Source organism: Perna viridis, chromosome 14 (assembly GCF_037379345.1).
Source record: "Perna viridis isolate PV_CMFRI_1.1 ecotype Kerala chromosome 14, ASM3737934v1, whole genome shotgun sequence".
NCBI lineage: Eukaryota > Metazoa > Mollusca > Bivalvia > Mytilida > Mytilidae > Perna > Perna viridis.
The window spans coordinates 6,456,696-6,468,212 of NC_142458.1; the positions used below are offsets into that span (position 1 = coordinate 6,456,696).

The following is an 11,517-nucleotide window of genomic DNA, read 5'->3' on the forward strand; positions in this document are numbered from 1 at the left end:
ATACAATGTATGATGTCATTAAGTAAAACTACATTTACGAAGTACATAGAAAGCAATAGTAAGATAACGATAAATGAAAATAACTTTTTTATTTGTTGATAATTTAGTGGATTTGTTGTCATTCCTTAATATGTTTTGAGCTAGTTTTTTGTAGCTGCCAGCGTTCTTTAATTGAGTATCTCAATTTGTCTATATGTGGTATGTTGAGGTATTCCATGAAGGAGAATTGGATATATTACAGAGTACATTGTGTTTATTTGTGGTTTCAGTTTATTTTTTACCTTTAAGAGGGATCGTTAATGTATACAAAACTAGTTCAACCCTACCGCAGACATGCGCATGTCAACAGTCAGGAGATGTTGGTCATTGAAGTGTCCTCGTGTCGTTATTTGACTTTTTAGTTTATGTGGAGAAGTGTCATCGATCTGTTTCCATGGATTTTATTACTTTTGTTGTCGGAGACTTTCAGAGTTCATTCAAATGTGAGTTTATGCATATTGAAGACATTTCGGTGATCTCTGTAAGTATTGGCTCTGTTGATAAAGGTCATACATTGGTGCATTGTTGCGTTTCACCATATCTCTCCTTTTTTCCATTTTATGGAATACAGTGCAAAGTTCTCTCTGAAATCATAATACAATTAACATACTAGTAACATTGTGGGGAAATGGGAATACAGATGGTTTGGAACTTACTCTATTATGTATAAAATTGGTCTAGTTTCAACATTTACAGAGTAATCAAGGGAACCAAGGTTATAGCGGTTATCAAAGAGTAATCAAGGGAACCAAGGTTATAGCGGTAATCAAAAGAATGTAATCCAGGGACGAAGACTAGACATGGAAAACCGACATACACAACAAAGAACATAAAGTAACTTAAATCATACATACAAAGTAACAAAAGCAAATGAGCAACTCGGACTCCACTAAAAACTGGGAGCATGGACCAGGTGCACCGGTAGGGTAAGCGTCCTCTGGTTTTCCAGAGACACCCGCCGAGTTGCTCATCAAAGGGCAAGTCTTTAAATAATACATGGGCTAAGAAAAACCACGTACAGGCCGACTCATCATTCCAATATGTTGACGAAATAGAATGTTTACCCGTACCCCAACATAAATCAAACTAATTTCCCAATTACAACATGCAAAAACAGTTAAACTCACATTTTGGGGATATGATTAAGATGACGATGTATCCGACACATTATATCTATTTATGGGCTTAGTTTTTCTTTTAGGGTTCACAATTATTATATAATCGTAAAAAGAGGAATTTTCAAAATTTCAGATTTTCTTCTTTTTCATCCTTTATCGTAATTTTTTTTTCAAAATACCGTAGTTCAAACAAGTTTTGGTATGATACTGTACATTTAAATAATTTCTTAGCTTCGAATTAAGCTAAGTTTTGAATATTTGAACGGTAAATCAAACATTGCCATTTGTACCCTGAAAAAAGATACCCCAACACGAACCAAAATGCTAAAATGTAGCATATAAACGATGTAAAGACGCATGTTGGTATACTTTTATCTGAGATGCCGATGTATTCAACATATCTGTCCATTTCAGACGCTTAATTGTCAGTTTTAAGAATACAAGAAAAACCCCACAAATTTTAAAAAGAGAACTTTTGGTTTTTCAGATTTTCTTTGATTTACCTGTAAATAGTAAAATGTTTACTGTCTTATATCAAACTTTTATACGGTCAGAAACATTTACCAGTATATAACATCTCAGCTGTATAATGAGACAACATCATTTAAAATCATTTAAATATGTTAATGTCTGTGAGTTTATGTCATCGTACGAAGAAATATAGATTTAACTGAATTTTTAAAATTTATTGACATTATGGTGGAGATTGTTGTTAGTCAATTACAATGGAACTTATTAAAACCGGACACCGAACAATCAGAAAACCAGTCTTAACCAGTCATTTTTTTTTGTAGAGTCACTTTATAATAATAATAAACAAAAGACACCTCTTGAAAACAAACCTATTTTTAAGTTAGAATAGAGGTTCAGGTTAGACATTTTTTTCTAAATTTGCCTTTTAGAGTATCCATTTCATTTCGCTGCTATTTTAAACCATTGTACAAGTTAACATGAGACAATGCATAAAATGACCATGAAATAATAATAAAAAAAAAAAAAAAATGACAGGACATTAAAGTTTAAAATCTGTTTTAAACTGCCATTGATCGAGGCATCAGCGAAATAACATCAAAGCGGTCAATTATCAGCAATAATTGACATAATAAGGTCCTGCATGTTTCTTTCATGTAAGGGCTGTCCTCTGTGATTAATTTTCTTTAGATTCTATTGTAGTGAAGAATTCTACCGCATTGGTTTTACTGCTTCCGTAGATATCTCATTTGGAGATTTTGGTAATATAAATTTTTTGACAGTCGTCTGGTCAGACTAGCTAAAAGCTTAGAGACCCATAATTTCCTGGATGTTCCTTATGATATGATACGCTCTCTCTCTCATTCATTTATCCGAATTTCCTGTTGTCTTTTGGATAAATGGGTCCCAAATATATCGTTTGAAAAAATAATGGTTGGGTCTTTCCATAATTTTTACCATAGAGGGATGTTCACTAGATTAGAACGAACAGTGAAGCAATGCCGCCGGCGTTGGTCAAGTTAATAAATTTCTCAACACACAGGATGTAAATTCAGTGCTTCGAGAACAAATTGAACAAACGAAAAATATATTTGATGCAAACAATATATTTTCAGAATAGACATTTTGACTTCATGTGTTACATTATAACAAAATGTCTGCATTACAAAATAAAAGGGTATTGTGAAACTTTAAAAGATTGTATCCTCTTTAATTTGAAAATATTATATGAAGCAGATGTGGGTAGTGCTTTTTAACAAGCAAAATAACAATTTCCTATATTTGGCGGTGTATTTCCGATAAATAAAGTTTGGTTATGACAGTTTTATCAGTTAATTTAGGGATCGATATAGACAGGTTTCATTGTATATTTATGGTATACATGTAACCAACACAGTTATGGTAATAAAATGGTAATTACAAAAATAAATACATGAAAATCCGTGAAAAAGTTACAACCAAAATGTTTGCTTCTTTTGATATTCAATGAAAACCTGTCTAAACCAAACCATTTTAGACTTTAAACTTAGGATTTACATATGGACAGCTGTTCGGTTAATCAAGGTTTTAAGTACACTTAAAGTCATATATTGAGACTTTAAATAGTTACTGGTTTTGCCGAGTTTTCTAATTTTTTTTCCGGATTCTGCTTCATCGTATTTTTCCATTTGATGTAAAAGTTCATTTAGTTAAATCAGAAACATGAATGTGAAAAACCTACAATTTCATTTAAGGATAATAAGTCTATTTGAAAAGACCATTATTTGATCTCTGTATCATTGGATTTTTTTCAGATTTGCAGGATTTCTAGAAAAATGAGATTTTGGACGGCATTATCTGCCCTTTAAACGCTTATTTTTATTGCATTTCAATGAAATTATAACTCAGATTATCAAAGTGATATGGAAAATCTTCTTTTTCCATTGATTCAGATGATGCAAATAGTCAAATTCAATTTAAAAAAATGATGTTTTTTTTTCACACCATGTTTCGTCAACAGCCTGAGTTTTACAAGCACTGACATTTAATACTGTTAAACTCTGTGTTCACCGAACAACTATCTTAACCGTACAAATTTCTCAATCGTTTATTTTAGACAAGTTTCACTACTTGAAACAAGTTTTGTTTTACTTTTGTGAAGGATAGTATACGGAGGAATTATGACGTCGACAATTATAATGATCACGGCAGTTTTTATTTGTACAGGTAAGATACTATTCATACTTTAATTACTGTAAATTAAATTGTTTTGCGACCAATTTATTTTCACTTATTTTGTGAGAAAAAAAATAAATACTGAAATGAAGAGTTCAATCGCCGAGTTAAAATAAAACACCATTTAGTATTGAATACATGTTTAAAATATAATTGGTCGCAAAAATAAATTTATACAAATTCGAATGGATATCCCGAATCACGAAATTAATTACGCATTCGCGAAAAAAAACATTATGCAAATTCGAATTGATGCCCTGAAACACGAAATAAAGCATCCGTTTTTTTTTGTTTCATATGCCTGGTTAATACATTACAAAGGTAGGCAGCCAAAAATTCAAACCAGGAACTTCGAACTTATGTTCTTCTTAAAATTATTGCCCTTTGCGCTACGTGAATTATAATAGGAGTTACTGGTACAATCCAGATTACACAGGTTATAACTAGTATGATACATGTACCATCATAGAGTACTTACTTGTACACAATTTTCATACAATGATAACTGAAAATTATAGTATGTACACAACATGCATAATATGGAAAGAGTGTCAGCGGCGACGTACTATATATGTAGAATATGAATTCTGACAGAAGTGAAGACATTTTTCGACATGCAGATGATTGCAGTAAGTGCGGAGGCGTTGTTTTGTCTAAAATACAACATTGAGCTCCGTCCATCATAGGCATAGTCTAATATCATGTGACTTCAAAACAGACAAAAAAAATAGAAACTCTAATTGCTTTAACTTTAAGAGGATATCCATGCAAAAATCAGGCAGATGATTGCGCATGACAAATTTTGTTTTCAAAATGTTTTCATCCATTTAATATTATAGATGCATCCTTTCTTAAAGTTGAATGTTGGTTTTTGATTAACTACACTAGGTATAGAGAAAACAAACTTATATGGAAAGCATTGAAGTTTATTTAAAAAGGGAGAAAACTCTTTATTTTGGTGCAAAATTTTGTTGCTCTGTTAGGGAACTTCAAAGTCTTTTTCCGAGCCATCCATTGTCGTATTAAAAAATCTGTTTACTATTTGACATATGATATAAACATTACATTGAATTACTAAATTCAGTAAATTACCCCGTGCCAACATATATCGAGATATGCCTGATTTTTTACATTGCAACCTGTTAAAAGCGACCAATTTTCGTTTTTCAGTTTCAATCTTAATTCCTCACTTAGGCTATTTCCAAATGAAGTGCGATACATTTTCCTTTAGTGATGAAGCTACATGCAACAGTGAATGCGTAAAATCGAAATGTAGTGGCAAAACAGAAAAAAGTATCTTCTTGAAAATCATATCTAAGTGTTGTTGTATTGGTCCTGCATGCTGAGTTATTCTAGATATGTTTTTGATAAACGTTGGATCATCTAAGAATATGTGCCCGTTTAAATAAGACTTTAACAAAATATACTTTTGAACTTCTTTTTCCTTACATTTATTTTTGCTTATGTTTTAATAAATGAGTTCAGATGAGTTTCATCTTTATTTGGCAGTACATGCAACTCGAACACAAATACAAATGTACCAGATAATTAATACCTTGAGCTCTACACGTTATTAATTTGTTTTACTTTTCTAATTAATTTGTTGAGATAGAGATTTCGATGATTACTTAAGAAATAACAGACAAAGAACCAAGAGTAATCAAGAGTACCAAGATTCTAGCAGAAATCAAAAGAATGTAATCCAAGGACAAAAACCAGACAAGGAAAACAGACATACAAAACAAAGAACATTAAGTAAATAAAATAATACATACAAAGTGACAAAAGTAAATGAGCAACTCGAACTCCAATAAAAAGTGGGAGCTTGGACCAGGTGTACCGGTAGGGTAAGCGTCCTCAAAATGATTATTTGAATTTTTAACGATGTCTATAAGCGAAAGAGTTTATAATTAATTTAACTGTTCACTTCTTGAAAAAAAAAAAACAAGTAAAATAAAGTATACCAGGACAGTTCTACATTGAGGGCGAACTCTTCTTGATGATAATCTACTCGAATTTAACTTCGGAAAATGAACAAATGTATCAACTCGGCTGTCAGAAAATAGATAAGGAACGGATATTATGAAATGCAAAAAAATGCACCAGTGTATAATCTGAATACAAAATACATGTAACAACACGAAGTCTGCGGTGGGGTTTTAAGAGGGTGTCCAGGCAAACAAAAAAAAAAAAAAAAAACAGACAGAGGGTGGCACATGACAAATTTTGTTTTCAAAAGATTTTCATCCATTTCAAGTCATTGGAACATTTCCGATTGTTGCAAAAATTGCATGTAGTATGCTCGACAAATGCATCGTTTTACAAAAGGACATATGAGAAAATCGTAATGTTTTGTGCGAAGCTGTAAGAAAATATTACACATAATCATAAAAAAAACCAGATGCATCAATTTTAGTATACTATATGTTCCCAAACGTTTCGTGTGCATTTCAGCCCCATATATTGACCTACACTTAGAGATAGATGGTAAAGAGTATTCAAGGATACCAAGGTCATAGCGGTAATCAAAACAATGTCATCCATGGAAAACAAGCATACACAACAAAGAACAAAAAGTAACTAAAATACATACAAAGTAACAAAAGCAAATGAGCAACTCAGGCTCCACTAAAAACTGGGTGTATGGACCACATGACACCGGTAGGGTAAGCGTCCTCTGTTTTTCTAGACAAACCCACCGAGTTGCTCATTAAAAGTCCGGGGTAGACGAAAGAGGAAAGGAAAACTATGACACGTTGAACAAATCAGTTTTCATGGCGCAGATGGATACACTGTAACGATTAAGAATCAAGAATAACTACTGACCAAACTTTATGACAAATGTGATGAGTTTTCATTCAGAATTGTCAACTTTCCTTTTATCTGTGGCAGCATCCCATCAACACCTGCGTTCGGAGATTTCATATTCTAACTCATACGTTATGCCATAGCTTGCCGTATCTACGCAGACTTTTTGTATCGCGCTTGATTTCTTACAATAAGGCTTCTGGAACAGGGTTATGTTGCCACAAGATTGAGGTCATAACTACAAAAGTTTTATACATGTAGTCGTCGTCATGTACTCGTGGATCGTTATGGTGTATCCATTTACTGACGTTGGACATTTTCGAATTCGACATACTTTCCCCTACAGTTTAGAATGTTGCACTTTGCCATTTTAGTCAATTATGCTGTGAACGATATTTACTTCGTGAAATCTGTATTTCAATGAGTATTGAACAACTCCTATTTTGGAGAAATTTGACGAAAGTTTCCCTCTATTTAAGTTTGGTGAATAAAGCTATTTTTCGCCACTGTGGAAGGCAGACTTCGTACACTCTGTAACTCAAAGAGTATTTGAGCAACATTAATTATAGGGTCCAGTGTTTATGTATGTATAATATGATTTTAAGTTATGCCTATGATGGATAGAGCTCATTCTTTTTTTACAGTGCACCTCCATGTTGCTATGTGCGAATTAAGTCTATCTCGGTGAGGAGAATGTGTGAGACTTTCTTCTGGGAAAGCTTTATACATTTCTATACAGCCAATAATTTCCAAATTATTATTATATAAATATGAAATAGTATCCATCGACCTATAAAAACAGAACACAGCGCTTCTGCACTGGCGCAATCCTCTTCTTCCGTGTCGACAAATATAGTCAGAACATATTTAACCATTCATAGTTTTGGTCTTAAATTCTACATATATTGGACGTCGCAGACAGTCTGTCCATATTAAATTGTAGGCTAAATTTTGCAGCCTCCTATTATTGAAAAAAATGACAATATTTAATGTGAGTTTTTACATAATGAACTTTTACAACAGTTTAAACTATCATGGGGACCAACATTGTGTGATTTCGTTCTCTGACCATACGTTTGAACCAATGTATAGGTTGTTTGCATATATATATACATGCATGTACTAAAAGTAAAAAAAGTGGCCCTTGTCAAGACAGGTTATCAGTCTTGTTAAATTACAGATAAAACAAAGAAAGTATCCAAAATCATGATGAAAGGATGAACAGATGAGGTTGATAAGCCACTATAACTGCTTTTGTTGTTGATGACGGAGGTTAAAATAAGTATCACAACAAAAGTAGTCACATTTAGCTTTTTCAATAAGAATAAATTCTACTAAAGTCAGCCCCTTATTTAAATCTTTTGTGTATTAGAAATTTATCATCTTTATGCAAGCTGTAAAATCATGATCCTTTTACAATGTAAAAATAGAAACAAATTTGAGGCAAGTAATATTATTTACATGTAAGAGAGGCCGATTTTGTGAATAAAACGTTTTTTCTTTTATAAAATCATTTTAGCTGTTGCCAAGACCTTGCAAAGCACAAGTAAGATTGCTAGTTCAGCTAACTTGCTAGCGAGGTATTTGAAGGGACTCATTAAAAAAATATTAATAAGTGAAAATAAAAAGTTCCATTTTTGCCTTTTGTCAAAAATATTTAAGAAATATTTCAAGAGGAAGGTTACATAAATGTATAAAAAATGAACCAGATTAATTAATTAAAACCATATTTAGGTTATCCCATTCACCTGACCTAGCAATTATATCTAGCAATTATATTATGGTTGAGCAAGCAAGGAGCTTGGGGAAAAATACAAGAAAAAAAGTTTTGTTTGTCAGATATACACAGCAACTATTATAATGTCTCGTCCGTCCGTGCGGGACCCGAGAGGGAATTCAAGGACGTTAAAAACTCCCTCACTCACTCACTGTCTCGTCATAACAATTCAATCCAATATAAAGTTGCATGAGTTGTGGTACTCAATATAACCCCATTCGTACAGAAAGATGATGGCGGACAGCAATTAAAATTGTTTACATCCTATGACCAACCTGTCCATTTGGAGCAAGAATTTTTGTGACAAAAACTTCAAGGATGGATGGTTGGAAAAGGTGACTCCAATTTACCACACTGTAATGTAACAGCGGCCATGCTTTTGGCGGATAAAAAAATCCCCACGACAGTTCTATGCAGAATATTATAAGGATCATTCATACCAAATTTGGTTCATCAACTGACTTCAGAGAAATAAAAATAGTCAAAAACAGCAATAACTCCAACATGGTATAACATATTAAAACGAAACCTTTACTACAGAAAGATCTCATCATCCTGAAATTTGTATCCATATCCGAATTTGGCTGAACGTAACGCTTTTTGGAGATATAAGCAAAAAACTTCTGTCTGACTGCTATGTATTATTTTTTGTAAGAGCGGCAATGTTTTTTTTTGACAGATCAAAAATCCCCAGGTAAGTTCTATGCAGATTACCCAAAGGAATATTATACCTAGGTTCAGAGGAGAAGAGTTTTAAAAAATTGTTAACAACAACAGACGCGACGGACACCAAGTGATGGGAATACCTCACATGGATATGTGAGCTAAAAATGACTTAATTTTTAGGTATATATAGGGTTCCAAATAGGGTACAAATACCCATTTGTGAAAACAAGATTTAAAAAAAAACAATGATTTGACAATCGTAACCTTTAAAAAAAAATAAGGATAAATTCACTGGATTTTGTACAAATGTACTTTACAGACTATATTTAAATGACACTATAACAATAATGTTGAAAATGATAGCACTTTCCGTATATCCATTACACCCTTCATTTCCTGCATTATAAAACTAGGACATCAGATAATTGAGTTGATAATTCGACTGTCTTTGTGGATATAAACACTAAAATCCCCAAAAATCTTTCGTAACACAGTTTTAGCCAATCATTTGCACGATATGAGAGACGCTGACCATCAGCTGACTATTGCTATACTTGGTTTATTTATTTTTTTTTTCGTACTAACATATATACTCAATACTGTTTGACCCGGTTTGCACTCATATCTGGTATTTGTACTTTATACCAGACTGAAGGGTTTCTTAACGTCCTTGGCTATCATTTTGAGTCTTTTACGGACGGTGTAAAGCATCAAAGCGTTTACACAGTCCCGAGCATAGTCATACCCGTGAATGTGGGTCATGGTGTATTCGGAGAAATAAGTCATTATAATGACACCAAACTCAGAATACAATGAAAACCAAATATGCTAAAGACTAAACAACTACATTGTAATAATTTTAGACTTAGTCCACGGCCAAATCTCTAAGGATTTGGCGCTTGAGATATTTTTTGTTTTGATGGCGGTGTTCTGAGCTCATTTTATTTTGATATTGTACACATATGCGCATGCAAAATAAAATACATTGCACATACAATGTTCTTTAAAATGTTTTATAGCCGTAGTGATGTCAGATGATTTTTTTTAAGAATATTCAATAGACATTGATTTTGAATTACACAGTTAGATTTACTGTTTATGATTATAGATGTAGAGTAACAACATAAACTCAATCAACAAATGCAGGTATTGATATGCAACTACATGTATGTTAAAAAACATTTTTGATTATTTTTGTAAAGTATTAAAAATAAGTAAATAAATCCTCTCTTATATTTGCAGATAGACAAATATGGACGAATCCCTTTTCTGTTAAAAGGATGAAGGTTTAGTTTAGTATCAAGACATTAATACTACACACGTAAAAGTAACTAAGTCTTATCAAATTGTGAAGCGTTATAGGATTTAATGAAATAGAGAATTACAGTGTTTTGAAATGCTGAATGTAAATATATTTAAGGTTGGTTCTGAAACCAAACGATACTGGCAGTGCCTCTGGATATATTTTATACAGCTGCAAAACAAGTATCATAGTATACAGTTTTTGTCCAAGGAAACATTTTTCAGACTACAAATGTATAAAACTATTTAGAAGTTGATTAAAATTGTTTTATAGAAGATTTAGCTGGAATACTGATTTTAAAGTGTTAACTGTGAGCCAGTATCGATGGATTTAGTATTAAAGTCATTCATATACCGGCATTGTACTTTGGTTTCATAAGAATTTCGAATGTTATCTTTTGAGTATATGACTAAGTGGGAATTTTTTTCCATTATGCAGATTATTCTCTTTTGCTAGAGAACTGTTTGACTAGGACTAATGTAAAAACAAAGACCTTATAGATGTAAATTCTTAGCAAATCACACACTAACAAATTGGTCCTAAGGAAGAGTAGTTGACATGCTTTTTAGGGAATTGAAAATAGAGCATTCCAAAACCCGAATTAGCCTATATATATTTAATATAATAGTGTCGCCCCAAAACATTGTATATTGGTATGGTGCTGATAGCAGCGTCACCGTCGGCAGCGTCCGGTCGTCGTCGTCTATATTCACTTAGTTTTTGTGCGATGACTTTATAGTTATGGTTGATCAATTGTTATGAAATATTGATATTATTTTACTAACTTCTAAAGAAATGCTCTTACTTGATTTTGAGTTAATGGCCCACACCATTTTAAAATAAAGGCATTCTATGTAACTAACAGATACCACACTGTATGTTTCTGTTAGTCCAGAATTTCATCAAGCTAACCTGTATAAAGTGAAATGGCCAATCCTTAACATGACGTAGCAAGTTAAACACATCCATGCAAGTACACCTTCAAGGAAGAAGCATTGTAATATGTATATGACTTGTCCCACGGCAATCCATGGTGGAATTTGTTCCCCATTTAGATGTTTAGTATCACATCTTAATGGATATTTATCAACATGTGCATAATTCAATTATTGATATCAATA

General features: G+C 32.6%; 1 long non-coding RNA gene across 3 annotated transcripts; it reads left to right on the forward strand.

Annotated features, from left to right (window-relative positions):
* The first annotated feature begins 23 nt into the window (after nucleotides 1-23).
* On the forward strand, nucleotides 24-5,331 carry LOC148597939 (uncharacterized). 3 transcript variants are annotated; one of them, XR_015918700.1, is made up of 3 exons: nucleotides 24-58; nucleotides 3,724-3,833; nucleotides 5,013-5,331. It is a non-coding gene; the product is annotated as an uncharacterized LOC148597939 (long non-coding RNA). The 3 variants fall into 3 exon arrangements; XR_015918701.1 differs by having other exon boundaries at nucleotides 3,769-3,833; XR_015918702.1 differs by lacking the exon at nucleotides 24-58 and adding an exon at nucleotides 65-482.
* The last annotated feature ends 6,186 nt before the right edge of the window (nucleotides 5,332-11,517 follow it).